General features: G+C 45.5%; 1 protein-coding gene across 2 annotated transcripts in view; it reads right to left on the minus strand.

Moving 5' to 3' along the window:
* Window positions 1-5,753, minus strand: part of LOC140727089 (arf-GAP with Rho-GAP domain, ANK repeat and PH domain-containing protein 1-like) — a 287,466-nt gene extending 281,713 nt beyond the window's left edge. For both annotated transcript variants that reach the window (XM_073044336.1, XM_073044338.1), the window contains exon 1: window positions 5,572-5,753. The gene's annotated coding sequence lies outside the window, so the exon portion shown is untranslated. The remainder of the gene's footprint in view (window positions 1-5,571) is intronic.
* Window positions 5,754-18,852: the final 13,099 nt, after the last annotated feature.

The following is an 18,852-nucleotide window of genomic DNA, read 5'->3' on the forward strand; positions in this document are numbered from 1 at the left end:
CTCTGGGTGCTCTGGTTTCCTCCAATAGCCCAAAGAGAAAACCAGCTGGTCAGTTAATCAGGCTTTACAAATTGTCCCGTGATTAGGCCAGGGTTAAATCGGGGGTTGCTGGGCACCATGGCTCAACAGTATCCCAATAAATAAATACCTGTTCTCTGATAATACGAGGGGTGATTGATAAGTTTGTGGCCTAAGGTAGAAGGAGATGTGTTATACAGCTCTCATTACATGCACATGCAGTTCAACTCTTTGAGTGATTATGCAGAAAGTCTGGTTAATAACTCATCGGGGTGATTGATAAGTTCATGGCCTAAGGTAGAAGGAGATGAGTTATTAACTTCAAACTTTCTGCATAATCACTCAAAGAGTTGGACTGCATGTGCATGTAACGAGAGCTGCATAACTCATCTCCTTCCACCTTAGGCCACAAACTTATCAATCACCCCTGCTGTGGACACTTTCTGGAGGTCCAAGATCTGTATGCTCCACGACCGCTGGACTAAGTCTGTAAATGTAGGAGGGGACTATGTTGAAAAATAAATGTGCTAGGTTTTCTAAAATTGACTCCTTCTACCTTAGGCCACAAACTTATCAATCACCCCTCGTAAGTCAAAACCTTTCCTTTCTACACTGACCATATCCCTCCATTTTTCTAAGTGCCATCATAGGAAGAGTGTGGAGCTTTCAAAAAGGAGTGGAAGAGGTCTAACAGCATGCTGCCTGGATTAGGCTACATGATCTACAGCAACAATACAGCACAGTACAGCCCCTTCGGCCCACAATATTGTGCTAACCCTTTAACCTACTCCAAGATCGATCTAACCCCTCCCTCCCACATAATCCTCTATTTTTCTGTCATCCTTGTGCCTATCTAAGAGTCTCTTAACTGTTCCTAAGGGATCTGCCTCTCCCACCAACCCTGCCAGGGCACTCGAGGCACTCACCCCTCTCTGCAAAAAACATTTCTCCATATACTGCAGTCAAACAAGTCTCCAAAACTTCCCCTTCAACTTTCCTATCGAGACTCCCCATTCAATCTATTCACTTATTGTCTAAAGATATTGGTTTTTATCATCATTGTACCGAGATACAGTGAAAAGATTATCTTGCAAACTGTTCATAAAGATCAGATCATTACACAGTGCGCTGTTAAACCCAGAATAAAGTGTTAGTTACAGAGAAAGTGCAGTGTAGATAGATGGTAAATCATAACCAAGTAGATTGTGAGACCAAGAGTCCTTCTTATCGTACAAGAGCCCAATATCAGAGGGGCAGAAGCTGTCCTTGAGCCTGGTGGGACGTGCTTTCAGGCTTCTGTATCGTCTGCCTGACATGGGGGTGGAGAAGAGAGAATGTCTGGGGTGGGTGGGGTCTTTGATTGCATGCTGAGCTGCGTCCACAACTCTCTGCAGTCTCTTGTGATCATGGGCCGAGCAGTCGCCGTGCCGAGCCCTGAGGGATCTGGGTAAGATGCTTTCCACAGTGGCAGTGAGATGGAGTGACAGGAAGGGGTAGAGACCAGCCCCAGCAGAAAGCACAGCACAGCCTGACCATTGGTCATTTTCACCTGACCCACTGACCATCTCAGACGTAGGTGTTCCACCGGCCAATGAGATCTCAGCCTCAACTGCACTCCCCTGCCTCTCCCTCATCGCTTCCCAGGATCCACCACACTGAGATCCTTCTCCAGCCTGAAATGGACAACCCCCATCCCAGAACCAGGCCCCGAGTACTAGATATCAGTAGCAAGGGAGGCACCTTCCCTGGCACCTCCTGTCAAAGTCCCTCATGTACATTGAACAAGCTCGCCTCTCTTTCTTTAAACCATAACACATCGGAGCAGAGCTGGGCCATTCGGCCCATCCATTCTGCATCACCATTCCATCAAGGCTGATTTATTATCCCTCTCAACCCCATTCCCCTACCTTCTCCCCATAACCTTTGACACCTTGACTAATGAAGAAACTATCAATCTCCACTTTAAATGTACCCAATGACTTGGCCTCCACAGCCATCTGTGATGAGCAATTCCACGTATTCGCCATCCTCTGGCTAAAGAAGTTGCTCCTTATCTCTGTTCTAAAGAGATGCCCTTCTATTCTGAGGCTGTGCCTCTGGACCTAGACTCTCCCACTATTGGGAACATCCTCTCCATGTCCACTCGTTCGAGGCCTTGCAATATTCAATAGGTTTCATTGAGACCCTTCTCATTCTTCTCAACTCCAGCGAGTACAGGCCCAGAGCCATCAAACGCTCCTCACACATTCCCGGGATCATTCTCACGAACCTCCCAAATGCCAACACATCCCGAAAGCCCCAGAAAGTTGTAAACCCAGCCAGCTCCATCGTGGGCACTGGCCTCCCCAGCATCGAGGACATCCTCAAAAAGTGATGCCTCAAAAAGGCAGCACCCATCATTAAGGACCCTCATCAGGGAGGAGGTACACACTCATCATTTCAGGAACAGCTTCTTCCCCTCTGTCATCAGATTTCTGAACAGACGATAAATCCATGGTCACAACTTCACTGTGCTTTTCTGCTCCCATTTTGCACTACTTAATCTTTTAATATATTTATTATTGGAATTCATAGTTCATTGTTTTTAAAATTCCTCTCTCCCACTCACAAACACACACACCATCTGTGTCACTAGTTACACACACACCGTCTCATTCACTAGTTACACACACACCATCTCTGTCATTAGTTACACACAAACACGTCTCTGTCACTGGTTGCGCGCGCGCACACACACCATCTCTGTCACCAGTTACACACATACACACACACTTACACTTTTAAATAATTATTGTACAAACCAGTCCCAACAGCGTAGAATAAACGATTCATCACTGACAAGTACTCCTGATGGGTGCAGGGAAGGATAGTGGGGTATCTCGGTGGGGAGCCGGGGCTGGTGAAATCCTCTCTCCATATTGACACATACTCAAAGTGTTTAGAGAGAGCCTGTTTAAAACAGCACTGCCAAACAGATCACGTCTTGGAGAAAAGTTCATTTAAATGGTACTGTGAGGAAGATAGTACAGGAGCCTCAGGACTCACACCACCAGCTTCAGGAACAGTTATTACCCCTCATCCATCAGGCTCTTGAACCAGAGGGGATAACTTCACTGTCCTCAACACTGAACTGCTCCCACAACCTGTGGACTCACTTTCAACAATTATTCATCTCATGTTCTGGGTATTGACTGCTCATTTATTTAATATTATATTCTCTGTTTGTATTTGCACTGTTTGTTGTTTTTTGGTTGTTTGTCCATCTTATTGTCCATTGGTTCTATTGTCTTTACTGTGAATGGCACTAGAAATTGAATCGCAGGGATGTGTACTGTGACATATGTACTTTGGTAATAAATTTACTTTGAACTTGTTGAGAATCCATTTTGCACTTTGCAGTCTTTCAAATCAGCACACTCTCAGAAGCTAGATCAAGCGCCCAAATAACAGCTCAGAACAACACTTTGCTAACCAGGGTTTCCTTAAACAGAACCCCAGAAGACTGAGACACGGGAGCAGAATCAGGCCATGTGACCCATTGAGAATCCTCAGCCATTCCACCACGTCCGATTTATTACCCCCTCGACCCCATTCTCCTGCCTTCTGCCCTTAACCTTGCAAATGGTGAACGGCCTTGATGGAGTGGATGCGGAGAGGATGTTTCCTGTGGTGGGTGAGTCTAAGAACAGAGGTCACAGAGTAGAGGGGCGTCCTTTTTGAATGAAGAGGAGGAATTTCTTCAGACAGAGGGTGGCGAATCTGTTGAATTCATTGCCAAAGGCAGCTGTGGAGGCCAAGTCATTATGTACATTTAAAGCAGAGATTGATAGGTTCCTGATTGGTCAGGGAACGAAGGAATATGTGGGAAAGGCAGGAAACTGGGGCTGTGATGAAACGGCGACACAGACTCAATGGGCCAAATAGCCGAATTCTACTCCTATATCTTATAGTCTTATGGTAACCACTGATGCCTGACTAATCAAAAACCTATCAAACTCCGCCTGTACTGGCCCACAGCCAGCAATCACTCATCATACATTAACCCTTTCATTCCCTGAATCATTCTCACAAACTTCCTCTGGACTCTCTCCAATGCCAGCACATCTTTTCTTAGATACGTGGCCAAAACTGCTCACAATACTCCAAGCAACACACACAAAATGCTGGAGGAACCCAGCAGGCCAGGCAGCATCTATGGGAAAGAGTGAACAGTCGATGCTTCAAGCCAAAACCCTTCAGCAGGACTTGACATTTCAGCCCAAAATGTCGACTGTACCGTTTCCCCAAGATGCTGCTTGTCTGCTGAGTTCCTCCACCATTTTGTGTGTGCTGCTCGGATTTCCAGCATCTGCAGATTTTCTCTTGTTTACAATACTCCAAGTGTGCTTTATAGAGCCTCAGCATCACATCCTTGCTCTTGTATTCTAGTCCTCTCGAAATGGATGCAAACATTGCATTTGCCTTCCACACCACTGACTCAACGTGCAAATTAACCTTTAGTAAATCCTGCACAAGGACCCCCAAGTCCCTTGGCACCTCTGATTTTTGAATTTTCTCCCCATTCAGAAAATAGTTGACATCCTTGTTCCTCCTGCCCAAGTGCATGACCATACACTTCTTTGCCCATTCTGCCAGTCTAAGACCTTTTGTAGCCTCTCTGTTCCCTCAACGTTACCTACCCCTCCACCCATCTGCTAACCTGGCTGCAAAGACATCAATTCCATCATCCAAGTCATTGACATATAACCTAAAAATCAGTGGTCCCACCACAGACCCCTGTGGAACACCACTAGTCACCGGCAGCCAATCAGAAAAGGATCCCTTTATTCCCAGTCTTTGCCTCCTGCCAATCAGCCACTGCTTTATCTATGCTAGAATACTTCCTGTAATAACAGGGGCTTGTAACTTGTTAAGCAGCCTTGTGTGGCACCTTGTCAAAGGCCTTCTGAAAATCCATGTACACAACATCAACCGATTCTACTTTGTCTATCCTACGTGTTATTTCCTCAAATAATTACAACAGATTTGTCAGGCAGGGTTTTCCCTTGAGGATTTTCCCATGTTGACTTTGGCCTACTTTTATCATGTGCCTCCAAGTACCAGGAAATCTTATGCTTAATAATCAAGTCCAGCATCTTCCTGGCCACTGTGGTCAGACTAACTGGTCTATAATTTCCTTTCTCCTGCCTCTCTCCCTTCTTGAAGTGTGGAGTGACATTTGCAATCTTCCAGTCCTCCAGAACGATTCCAGAATCTAGAGACTTTTTGAAAGATCATTACTAGTGCCTCCACAGTCTCTTCCGTCACCTCTTCCAGAGCCCTGTGTTGCAGTGAATCTGGTCCAGGTGACTGATCTACCGTCAAACCTTTCAGTTTCCCAGGCAGCTTTCCCTTTTGACCGCTGACACTCTCGCTTTTCTTGCATTCTCACTGTGGAGAGTGGGTGAAACCCGGTGAAATGCCTCATTGTTAGCTTCAGCCGTGCTCGGACCCGGCACGAAACGCGTGTACCCGAGAGATTTTAAATTAAAGCGTTACGGGAAAGTTTCTAACCTCGTTTAGTCCGCTCCTGGTCCCAATCACTTCAGCCGCCCCTCTTGCGAATGTCCCCGGCTGGTAAAACTGACGAGTAGTTGCTGAATAACTTGGTGGTGGGAGGGGGGGCGGTTGGCGTGTGTTCTTGTAACGAACAAAGTTTAGGTTACAACTATTTCTCTCTCCCTCTCTCTCTCTCACCGCAAGCTCCTCGATTCAGGAGCACGTGACCGCGCTGCACTCGGACCGACTTTCGGCTAGTTTCGGTTCTTTCCGGAGTTTGGGATTGGTGTCCGACTCCGAACCGCAGAGAGGGGCGGACAGGCCAAATCTCTCCCGCCCCTACCAAGCCCGACAGCCAATTCTCACAGAGATCAGAACATTTTTAAAAAACTGTCGTCTTTCCAAGATATTTAAAAAAAAAACACTCAACAGGTGAAAATCAAAGTAAAGTTATTATCAAAGTACACCTATGTCACCACTTACAAACCTGAGATTTATTTTCTTGCGGGCATTCAATGAAAAACCGCACAAAAAGATCAACAAACAACCAATGTGCAAGGGACAACAGATGCAAAAAAACCCTGCAGATGACACACTCAAAATGTTGGAGGAATTCAACAGGCCAGGCAGCATCTGTGGAAACGAGTAAATAGTCCAGCCGAGACTCCACATCAGGACTGGAAAATAGGTGAGAAGTCACAGTAAGAATGTGGGGAGGGGAGGAAGAAGTACCAGGTGGCAGGTGAGAGGTGAAACTGGAAGGGGCAGGGGAGGGGTGAAAACTGGGAAGTTGATCAGTGAAAGAGATAAAGGGAAGGGGGAATCTGATAGGAGAGGACGGAAAGCCATGGAAGAAAGGGAAGGGAGAGGAGCCCCACAGGGAGGTGATGGCCAGGTAAGGTGAGAGAGGGAAACACCAATGGGGAAATGGTGAAGGAGAGGAGGGGGCTCTCCCTCGCCTTTCGTTTCTCTCTCACTCCTCTTCTTACCTGCCCATTACCTCCCTCTGGTGCCCCTCTCCCTTCCCTTCCTTTCCAGTCGTGATGAAGGGTCTCAGCTCAAAACGTTGATTACTCTTTTCCATTGATGCTGTCTGGCCTGATGAGTTTCTCCAGCATTTTGTGTGTGTTGCAAAAGACAACAAACTGTGCAAATACAAAGAGAGGAATAATGTCAGTCGGCACCTGTCAAGAAAGTCAAACCTCAAGTTTATTGTCACATGGTTATTATACATGTATGCACAGGTGCAGTGAAAATGTACCTGGATGTACCTTTGATGTACCTGGACTTCCAGAAAGCCTTTGATAAGGTCCCACATAGGAGATTAGTGGGCAAAATTAAAGCACATGGTATTGGGGGTAGGGTACTAACATGGATAGAAAACTGGTTGGCAGACAGGAAACAAAGAGTAGGGATTAACGGGTCCCTTTCAAAATGGCAGGCAGTGACCAGTGGGGTACCGCAAGGCTCGGTGCTGGGACCGCAGCTATTTACAATATACATTAATGATTTAGATGAAGGGATTAAAAGTAACATTAGCAAATTTGCAGATGACACAAAGCTGGGTGGCAGTGTGAAATGTCAGGAGGATGTTATGAGAATGCAGGGGGACTTGGACAGGTTGGGTGAGTGGGCAGATGAATGGCAGATGCAGTTTAATGTGGATTAATTTTAGGGTATCCACTTTGGTGGCAAGAACAGGAAGGCAGATTACTATCTGAATGGTGTCAAGTTAGGGAAAGGGGAAGTACAACGAGATCTAGGTGTCCTTGTTCATCAATCACTGAAAGTAAGCATGCAGATACAGCAGGCAGTGAAGAAAGCTAATGGCATGCTGGCCTTTATAACAAGAGGAATTGAGTATAGGAGTAAAGAGGTCCTTCTGCAGTTGTACAGGGCCCTGGTGAGACCACACCTGGAGTATTGTGTTCAGTTTTGGTCTCCAAATTTGAGTTCTTGCTATTGAGGGAGTGCAGCGTAGGTTCACGAGGTTAATTCCCGGAATAGCAGGACTGTCATATGTTGAAAGATTGGAGCCACTGGGCTTGTATACACTGGAATTTAGAAGGATGAGAGGGGATCTGATTGAAACATATAAGATTATTAAGGGATTGGACATGCTAGAGGCAGGAAACATGTTCCCGATGTCAGGGGAGTCCAGAACCAGAGGCCACAGTTTAAGAATAAGGGGTAGGCTATTTAGAACGGAGTTGAGGAAAAACTTTTTCACCCAGGGAGTTGTGGATCTGTGGAATGCTCTGCCTCAGAAGGCAGTGGAGGCCAATTCTCTGGATGCTTTCAAGAAAGAGTTAGATAGAGCTCTTAAAGATAGCTGAGTCAAGGGATATGGGGAGAAGGCAGGAACGGGGTACTGATTGTGGATGATCAGCCATGATCACAGTGAATGGCGGTGCTGGCTCGAAGGGCTGAATGGCCTACTCCTGCACCTATTGTCTATAAAATCTTAAAGTATCACAAATGCATAGCTTATTAGCATAGCTGCTAAACTTTTAACTAAAACCAGGAGGAGGGAACATGTCACTCCTGTACTAGCTACTCTGCATTGGCTTCCTGTAGTTTTTACAATTGAGCTTAAAGTTCTGCTGCATGTTTTTAAAGCTCTCAATGGCCTGGGAGACCCCAAAGGATAATTGGCAGCTCTTTAGAAATAAAGTTCAAAGTAGATTTATTTTTAAAGTATACGTACGTCACCATATACAACCCTGAGATTTAATTTCTTGTGGGCATACTCAATTAGTCGATAACACAAAAACCATAACAGAATTAATGAAGGAATGTCCCACGAGGGCGTTCAACCAGAATGCAGGAGACAACAAACTGTGCAAATACAAAAAGATGATATAATAATAATGATAAATAAATAAACAATAAATATTGAGAACATGAGATGAATGAAGAGTCCTTGAAAGTGAGTCCTTGGGTAGTGGGAACATATTAGTGATGGGGTGAGTGAAGTTATCCCTTCTGGTTCAAGAGCCTGATGTTCCTGAATCAGAACCAGGTTTATTATCACCGGCATGTGTCGTGAAATTTGTTAACTTAACAGCAGCAGTTCAATGCAATACATAATCCAGAAGAAGAAGAAAAAATAATAATAAATAAATCAATTACAGTATACATATATTGAATAGATTAAAAAATCATGCAAAAAAACAGAAATAATATAAATTCAAAAAGTGAGCTAGTGTTCACGGGTTCAATATCCCTTTAGGAATTGGATGGCAGAGGGGAAGAAGCTTTTCCTGAATTGCTGAGTTGTCCCTTCAGGCTCCTGTACCTCCTACCTGATGGTAACAGTGAGAAAAGGGCATGCCCTGGGTGCTGGAGGTCCTTAATAATGGACGCTGCCTTTCTGAGACAATGCTCGTTGAAGATGTTCTTGATAATGCACCATCAATAACTCTCTCTGAGACATGAAGGCGAGATATCGGCTTTTATTGACTGGAAGAAAGAACAAGCAGTAGTTGACCACCATACTACATCCTGGAGACAGAGAGGCCGGGCTCAGGCCTCAATCGCCTTTATACAGGGGTCTGTGGGAGGAGCCACAGGAGCAGTCAGCAGGGGGGCGTGTCCAGACAGGTATATGTAGTTCTCCACAGTTCTGTACCCTCATTCTGATGGCAGCAGCAAGAAGAGAGCATGTTCTGCAAGCCACAGTCCTAAAGTGTGGGATTCAATGTCTACAACTATAAGCGGTGCAGACCCAGTTGACAGCTCTAAGCAGCAGCTCGAAACTCATTTATTTAAATCCCCAGTACTTGACAACGTGTCGCCTTCAGTCCCTATGGGAGGCAAGAGCAGAAATTGCTGGGGCCCTAGAAGAGATATTTAAATCATCCTTAGTGACAGGTGATGTACCAGAGAATTGGAGGACAGCCAATGTTGTTTCACTGTTTAAGAAAGGCTCTAAGAATAAACCAGGAAATTACGGGCTGGTGAGTCTGATGTCAGTAGTGGGAAAGTTATTGGAAGGTATTCCAAGGGTCTGGATATATGAGAATTTGGATAGACATGGACTGATTAGGGACTGTCAACGTGGCTAGGTCGTTTCTAACCAATCTTAGGGTTTTTGGTGGAAGTAACCAGGAAAGTTGATGAAGCCGAGGATGTGGTGTTGTCTACATGGACCCTAGCAAGGCATTTGACAAGGTCCCACTTGGGAGGCTGGTCAGAATGTTCAATTGCTTAGCATTCAAGATGACGTAATAAATTGGATTAGGCATTGGCTTAGTGGGAGAAGCCAGAGAGTGGTAGTAGATGGTTGCCTCTCTGACTGGAAGCCTGTGACTTGTGGTGTGCCACAGGGATCAGTGCTGGATCGGTTGTTGTTAGTCAGCTATATCAAAAATCAGGATTATAATGTAGTTAACTGGATCAGCAAATATGCGAACGACAACAAGACTGGGGGTGTAAACACAAAGTAGACCTCACCAGTTCCCCAACACCACCACACTCCTCTGGTTGGCAGAACTGGTACTCATACTTAATAACTTCTTTTTTGGCTCTTCCCACTTTCTTCAGACCAAGGGTGTAGCTATGGGCACTCGCATGGGCCCCTGCTATGCCTGCCTCTTTGTGGGTTATGTGGAACAGTCTATGCTCCAAATCTATACTGCCTATCACCACTCTCATGATTCTGCCTTCTTCTACAACCCATAGTGCTTTCCCCTTACATTCCTTCTTCGCCTCTCCTGCCTATCCCCTCCCCCACCCCTTGATCTTTCCTCTGATTGGTTTTTCACCTGGCACCTTCCACCCTCCCCCCACCTTCTTTATAGGGCCCCTGCCCCCTCCCACTGCAGTCCTGACGAAGGGTCTCGGCCCGAAACGTTGACTGCTCGTTTCCACAGATGCTGCCCGACCTGCTGAGTTCTTCCAGACTGGGGGTGTAGTGGACAGTGAGAAGGCTATCAATGCTTGCAACGGGATATGGACCTGCTGGAAAAATGGGCTAAAAAGTGTCAGATGGAATTTAATGCAGACAAGCGCGAGGTTTTTGCACCAGTTGGACCAACCGGGGTAGGTATAATACAGTGAACAGTGGGGAGGGCACTGAGGAGTGTGGTAGAACAAAGGGATCTGGGAATAATCATTGAAAGTGGTGTCACAGGTAGACAGGGTCATAAAGAAAGCTTTTGGCATATTGGCCTTCATAAATCAAAGTATTGAGTACAGGAGATGGGATGTTATGTTGAAGTTCTATAAGATGATGGTGAGGCCAAATTTGGAGTATTGTGTGCAGAATTGTTCACCTACCTACAGGAAAGATGTAAATAAGATTGAAAAGGTGGAAAGAAAACTTACAAGGTCATTGCCGGGACTGCAGGACCTGAGTTGTAAGGAAAAATTGAACAGGTTTGCACTTAATTCCCTAGAATGCAGAAGACTGAGGGGAGATTTGATAGAGATATACAAAATTGTGAGGGGTATAGACAGGGTAAATACAAGCAGGCCTTTTCCACTGAGGTTGGGTGTGACTACAATTAGATGTCATGGGTTAAAGGTGAAAGGTGAAAGGTTTAAGGGGAAACTGAGGGGAGACGTCTTCACTTAGAGGGTGGTGAGAGTGTGGGACGAGCTGCCAGCGCAGGTAGTGGATGCAATTTCAATTTCAACGTTTAAGAGAAATTTGGATGGTTACGTGGATGGGAGGGGTATGGACGGCCATGGTCCAGGTACAGGTCGATGGGAACTGGCAGATTAAATTGTTCGGCATGGATTAGATGGGTTGAAGAGCTGTACTATTCTATGACTCCCCTCTCCCCCATTTTGCATTCCACCTCTCATCTGATCCACCCATCACCTTATAGCACATGCCCCTCCTCTGAACCCCCTTGACGCAAACAGGCAGGAGATGGAGTTAAGAGGGAAGAAAATCAGCCGTGATGGAATGGCAAACCAGTCGATGTGCCGAATGGCTGAATTCGGCCCCTTTGTCTTTTATTTTAGCTTCTGCCCATTTTCTTTACAGACCTGATGAGGGATCTCAACCCAAAATGCAGTCTGGTCAATTCTTCAGTTGATGCTGCCTGACCTGCTGAGTTCCTCCAGCATCCTGAGTGTGTTGCATGCTAACAAGAAATTTGAGAGTTTCAGGCTTCTAAGAGGAACCATCACCAATAGCCTGGTTTGGTTCAAACACATAGCTGCCATGGTCAAGAAAACTCACCAGTCCTCTACTTCCTCAGGAGGCTAAAGAAAGTTGACATGCCCTCAGAAGCATCTGGATGTATCACAGCTTGGTACAGCAACTACTCTACCAGAGACCACAGGGAACTGCAGAGAGTTGTGGATACAGCTCAGCACATCACTGAAACCAGCTCTTCACTTCTCCCTGCCCCAGTTAACCACCTGGTGCACAGGTGGAACAGGTCAAAAGCTTTAAGTTCCTCAGGGTGAGTATCACAAATGACCTGACTTGGTCTAAACAAGCAGAGTCCACTGCCAAGAAGGCCCACCAGCACCTTTACTTCCTGAGAAAGCTGAAGAAATTTGGCCTGTCCCCTAAAACCCTCACTAATTTTTATAGGTGCACCGTAGAAAGCATTCTTCTAGGGTGCATCACAAACTGGTATGGAAGTTGTCCTGTCCAAGACCGGAAGAAGCTGCAGAAGATCGTGACCATAGCCCAGCACATCACACAAACCAATCTTCCATCCTTGGACTCACTTTACACCACACGCTGTCAGAGCAGTGCTGCCAGGATAATCAAGGACACGACCCACCCAGCCAACACACTTTTTGTCCCTCTTCCCTCCGGGAGAAGGTTCAGGAGCATGAAGATTCGTACGGCCAGATTTGGGAACAGCTTCTTTCCAACTGTGATAAGACTGCTGAACAGATCCTGACCCGGATCTGGGCCGTACCTTCCAAATATCTGGACCTGACTTGCACTACCTTACTTTCCCTTTTCTATTTTCTAATTATGATTTATAATTTAAATTTTTATTATATTTACTTCGAGTTGTACTTCAGGGAGCGCAAAGCGCAGAATCAAATATCGCTGTGATGATTGTACGCTCTAGTATCAATTGTTTGGTGACAATAAAGTAAAATAACCAGCCAGCGTAATTAACAATCCACCCCACCCCAAACATTCTCTCTTCTTCCCTCTTCCATCAGGCAGAAGATACAAAAATCTGAAAACACCCACCACCATGTTCAAGGACAGCTTCTATTCTTGAGTCGCTGTTATCAGACTGTTGAACGGAACTCTTATACGATAAGATGGACTCTCAGCCTCTCAATACCTCGGTATGATCTTACACTTTATCGTTTACCTGCACTGCACCTTCTCAGTGGCTTTTACACTTCATTCTGCATTGCTATCGTCTACCTGTTCTACCTCAATGCACTGTGTAATGATCTGATCTGGATGAACAGGTTGCAAGGCAAGTTTTCCACTGTATCTCGGAACATGTGGCAATAATTAACCAATTCCAAAACCGATTCACAAGTAAAATATTAATTATACATAAATTATACAAGAAAAGACACAATTGGAACAAAAAATTCCTTTGTAGAGCTAAGTGGTCATGCTGTTGCTATATTAAGCAATGATCAGACAATTAGAAGATTCATAGAGACAGGCTTTACAAGCATTTGGAGAAACAGTCTGATTAGGTGTCAGGATCACTAGTGCAGGAATCACAGAGACTTTGGCAATTCAAACAACAAAAGACTTAATTAACCAGCAAAACTAACAAAAACTCAGGCAAGCTATACAGAATCTTGAAGTGAAATTGCTCATTATTCACAGAACTTGGTCATAGTTTCACCGAGCAAAGTGGGATTGCCAAATACACCCTGGAGTACGTCGGAATTTAGCACCAATCAGACAGCCCCAGTGTCCAGATGAAGCAATAACCCGCGAAGACAACAACTACAATACAAGACATTGAAAATCCTGTGCTGATTCAATTACCCCAAATTGAATAAAGGCGACAAACACAAAGAGAGTTTAACAATCCCCCTGATCCCAAATCTGCAACACAAAGTGAAAACCCGGAGCCAGGGAAGACTGCATGCCCACGAGGAGATGCTCAATCCACACACTAACTCTTTTTTTATGACCCCTGGTTGTGACATTTGGGATAGAACATAACATAGAACATAGAATAGTACAGCACATTACAGGTCCTTCGGCCCACAATGTTGTGCTGACCCTCAAACCCTGCCTCCCATATAACCCCCCCATCTTAAATTCCTCCATATACCTGTCCAGTTGTCTCTTAAACTTCACTAGTGTATCTGCTTCCACCACTGACTCAGGCAGTGCATTCCACGCACCAACCACTCTCTGAGTGAAAAACCTTCCTCTAATATCCCCCTTGAACTTCCCTCCCCTTAACTTAAAGCCACGTCCTCTTGTACTGAGCAGTGGTGCCCTGGGGAAGAGGCGCTGGCTGTCCACTCTGTCTATTCCTCTTAATATCTTGTATACCTCTATCATGTCTCCTCTCATCCTCCTTCTCTCCAAAGAGTAAAACCCTAGCTCCCTTAATCTCTGATCATAATCCATACTCTCTAAACCAGGCAGCATCCTAGTAAATCTCCTCTATACCCTTTCCAATGCTTCCACATCCTTCCTATAGTGAAGCGACCAGAACTGGACACAGTACTTCAAGTGTGGCTTAACCAGAGTTTTATAGAGCTGCATCATTACCACGCGACTCTTAAACTCTATCCCTCGACTTATGAAAGCTAACACTCCATAAGCTTTCTTAACTACCCTATCTACCTGTGAGGCAACTTTCAGGGATCTGTGGACATGTACCCCCAGATCCCTCTGCTCCTCCACACTACCAAGTATCCTGCCATTTACTTTGTACTCTGCCTTGGAGTTTGCCCTTCCAAAGTGTACCACCTCACACTTCTCCGGGTTGAACTCCATCTGCCACTTCTCAGCCCACTTCTGCATCCTATCAATGTCTCTCTGCAATCTTCGACAATCCTCTACACTATCTACAACACCACCAACCTTTGTGTTGTCTGCAAACTTGCCAACCCACCCTTCTACCCCCACATCCAGGTCGTTAATAAAAATCACGAAAAGTAGAGGTCCCAGAACAGATCCTTGTGGGACACCACTAGTCACAACCCTCCAATCTGAATGTACTCCCTCCACCACAACCCTCTGCAGGCAAGCCAATTCTGAATCCACCTGGCCAAACTTCCCTGGATCCCATGCCTTCTGACTTTCTGAATAAGCCTACCATGTGGAACCTTGTCAAATGCCTTACTAAAATCCATGTAGATCACATCCACTGCACTACCCTCATCTATATGCCTGGTCACCTCCTCAAAGAACTATACTGGAGAGTATAACATCGGTAGCAGAGCGAAGGGCGCTGAGTAGGCTACGGTCAATTATGGAAAACCCTGAACATCCTCTACATAGCACCATCCAGAGACAGAGAAGCAGTTTCAGCGACCGGTTGCTATCGATGCAATGCTCCTCAGACAGGATGAAGAGATCAATACTCCCCAATGCCATTTGGCTTTACAATTCAACCGCCAGGAGTAAGATATGTTAAAGATCCGGGGTTAGGACTCAATGTATTTAAGTAAACTACTTAAGAACTTTTTAAAAGCTATTATTAATGCTTTTTGAGAGGGTGATTTTAGATGCATATCATATTTTTACTGAGTTAAGTATTGTATGTAATTAGTTTTGCTACAATAAGTGTATGGGACATTGGAAAAAATGTTGAATTTCCCCATGGGGATGAATAAAGTATCTATCTATCTATCTATCAGGCTTGTTAGACACGATCTGCCCTTCACAAAGCCATGCTGACTGTCCCTGATTAGACCATGATTCTCTAAATGCCCATAGATCCTATCTCTAAGAATCTTTTCCAACAGCTTTCCCACCACAGATGTAAGGCTCACTGGTCTATAATTACCCGGATTATCCCTACTACCTTTTTTGAACAAGTGGACAACATTCGCCTCCCTCCAATCCTCCGGTACCATTCCTGTGGACAACAAGGATATAAAGATCCTAGCCAGAGGCTCAGCAATCTCTTCCCTCGCCTCGTGGAGCAGCCTGGGGAATATTCCATCAGGCCCCAGGGACTTATCCGTCCTAATGTATTTTAACAACTCCAACACCTCCTCTCCCTTAATATCAACATGCTCCAGAACATCAACCTCACTCATATTGTCCTCACCATCATCAAGTTCCCTCTCAAAGGTGAATACCGAAGAGAAGTATTCATTGAGGACCTCGCTCAGTTCCACAGCCTCCAGGCACATCTTCCCACTTTTATCTCTAATCGTTCCCACCTTCACTCCTGTCATCCTTTTGTTCTTCACATAATTGAAGAATGCCTTGGGGTTTTCCTTTACCCTACTCGCCAAGGCCTTCTCATGCCCCCTTCTTGCTCTCCTCAGCCCCTTCTTAAGCTCCTTTCTTGCTACCTTATATTCCTCAATAGACTCATCTGATCTTTGCTTCCTAAACCTCATGTATGCTGCTTTCTTCCACCTGACTAGATTTTCCACTTCACTTGTCACCCATGGTTCCTTCATCCTACCATTCTTTATCTTCTTCACTGGGACAAATTTATCCCTAACATCCTGCTAAAGATCCTTAAACATTGACCACATGTCCATAGTACATTTCCCTGCGAAAACATCATCCCAATTCACACCCGCAAATTCCAGCCTTATAGCCTCATAATTTGCCCTTCCCCAATTAAAACTTTTCCTGTCCTCTCTGATTCTGTCCTTTTCCATGATAATGCTAAAGGCCAGGGAGTGGTGATCACTGTCCCCCAGATGCTCACCCACTGACAGATCTGTGACCTGACCCAGTTCATCACCTAATACTAGATCTAGTTTGGCATTCCCCCCTAGTCGGCCTGTCAACATACTGTGACAGGAATCCATCCTGGACACACTTAACAAACTCTGCCCCATCTAAACCCTTGGAACTAATCAGGTGCCAATCAATATTAGGGAAGTTAGTCACCCATGATAACAACTCTGTTATTTTTACACTTTTCCAAAATCTGCCTCCCAATCTGCTCCTCGGTATCTCTGCTGCTACCAGGGGGCCTATAGAATACCCCCAGTAGAGTGACTGCTCCCTTCCTGTTCCTGGCTTCCACCCATACTGACTCAAAAGAGGATCCTGCTACATTACCCACCCTTTCTGTAGCTGTAATAGTATCCCTGACCAGTAATGCCACCCCTCCTCCCCTTTTCCCCCCCTCTCTATCCCTTTTAAAGCACTGAAATCCAGGCATATTGAGAATCCATTCCTGCCCTGGTGCCAGCCAAGTCTCAGTAATGGCCACTACATCATAATTCCATGTATGTATCCAAGCTCTCAGTTCATCACCTTTGTTCCTGATGCTTCTTGCATTGACGTACACACACTTTAGCCCTTCTACCTTACTACCTTTACACCCTTTATTCTGCTGCTCTTTCCACAAAGCCTCTCTATATGTTAGATCTGGCTTTACTCCATGCACTTCTTTCACTGCTCTATTGCTCCAGGTCTCATCCCCCTTGCAAATTTGTTTAAACCCTCCCGGATAGTCAATGTGGCTTTGCGAGAGGCAAGCCTTGCCTCACAAGCCTGATTGAATTCTTTGAGGATGTGATGAATCACACTGATGAAGGTAGAGCAGTGGATGTGGTGTATATGGATTTCAGTAGGCATTTGATAAGTTTCCCCATTGTAGCTTCATTCACATAGTCAAGAGGCATAGGAAACTTGGCTGCGTGGATTCAGAACTGGCTTGCCCACAGAAGGCAGAGGGTGACTGCAGATGGAGCGTTTTCTGCCTGGAGGTCGGTGACCAGTGGTGTTCCGCAGGGATCTGTTCTGGGACCCCTCCTCTTAGTGATTTTTATAAATGACCTGGATGAGGAAGTGGAGTGGTGGGTTAGTAAGTTTGCTGGTGACGCAAAGCTTGGTGGTACTGTGGATAGTCTGGAAGGTTGTTGTAGGTTACAATGGGACATTGACGGGATACAGAGCTGGGCTCTGAAGTGGCAGATGCAGTTCAACATGGAAAAGTGTGAAGTGATTCACTTTGGGAGGGCGAACCTGAAGGCTGAGAACAGGGTCAGTGGCAGGATTCTGAGCAGTGTGGAGGGACAGAGGGATCTCGGGGTCCACGTCCACAGATCCGTCAGATTAACGAGGGATATGGTGTGTTGGTGTTCATTAGTTGGGGGAATTGAGTTCAAGAGCAGCAAACTTAATATCAAAACCTCATGAAACCCCAGTGAAACCATACTTGGTGAATTGTATTAATTTCTGGTTACCTCATTAGAGGAAAGGCATGGAAACTTTAGAGAGTTAAGGGTAACAGAAGAATTCCAAAAAAAGATAAAGGTTCAGGGTGAAAGGTGAAATATTTAAAGGGAACCTGAGGGGGAACTTCTTCCCTCAGACGGTGGTGAGAGTGGAACAAGTGGAAGTGGTAAATGTGAGTTCAATTGAAACACTAAGAGAAATTTAGATAGGTACATGGATGGGAGGAGTATGGAGGGCTATGGTCCTGGTGTGGGTCGATAATAGTTCAGCATGAACTAGATAGGCTGAAGGGCCTGTTTCTGTGCTGTAATGCTTAATGACTCTACGAAGACATTGATCCAGAGTTCTCTGCTGTTGTGTTGAATTCCAGCAGTAATAACCCCCACGGCACAGACCAATCCCACATTGCCACAGAGCGCTGTCTTAGCCACCCAGGGGAGTAGTTCCCAGAGGCAGAATGTAGAGCCGCGGTGGATGGGTTGCAGTCAGTGCTGGGCCGGGTGCTGCCCTCCAGTGTTCGCTCAGTGGAAAACAAGCTGTATTGCATTCACCTGTGGCTGCACTGGCTCATGATGAGGAACTGTTGCGTGTTTGTTCTTGCAGAAACATGGCTCCAGGACAACATCCCATGCACCATCAACCTACAGGCCATGACATAAAAACATAGAAAATAGGTGCAGGAGTAGGCTATTCGGCCCTTCGAGCCTGCACCGCCATTCAGTATGATCATGGCTGATCATCCAACTCAGAACCCTGTACCTGCTTTCTCTCCATACCCCCGATCCCTTTAGCCACAAGGGCCATATCTAACTCCCTCTTAATATAGCCAATGAACTGGCCTCAACTGTTTCCTGTAGCAGAGAATTCCACAGAATCACCACTCTCTGTGTGAAGAAGTTTTTCCTCATCTCAGTCCTAAAAGGCTTCCCCTTTATCCTTAAACTGTGACCCCTTGTTCTGGACTTCTCCAACATCAGGAACAATCTTCTTGCATC

Source organism: Hemitrygon akajei, chromosome 4 (assembly GCF_048418815.1).
Source record: "Hemitrygon akajei chromosome 4, sHemAka1.3, whole genome shotgun sequence".
Taxonomy (NCBI): domain Eukaryota; kingdom Metazoa; phylum Chordata; class Chondrichthyes; order Myliobatiformes; family Dasyatidae; genus Hemitrygon; species Hemitrygon akajei.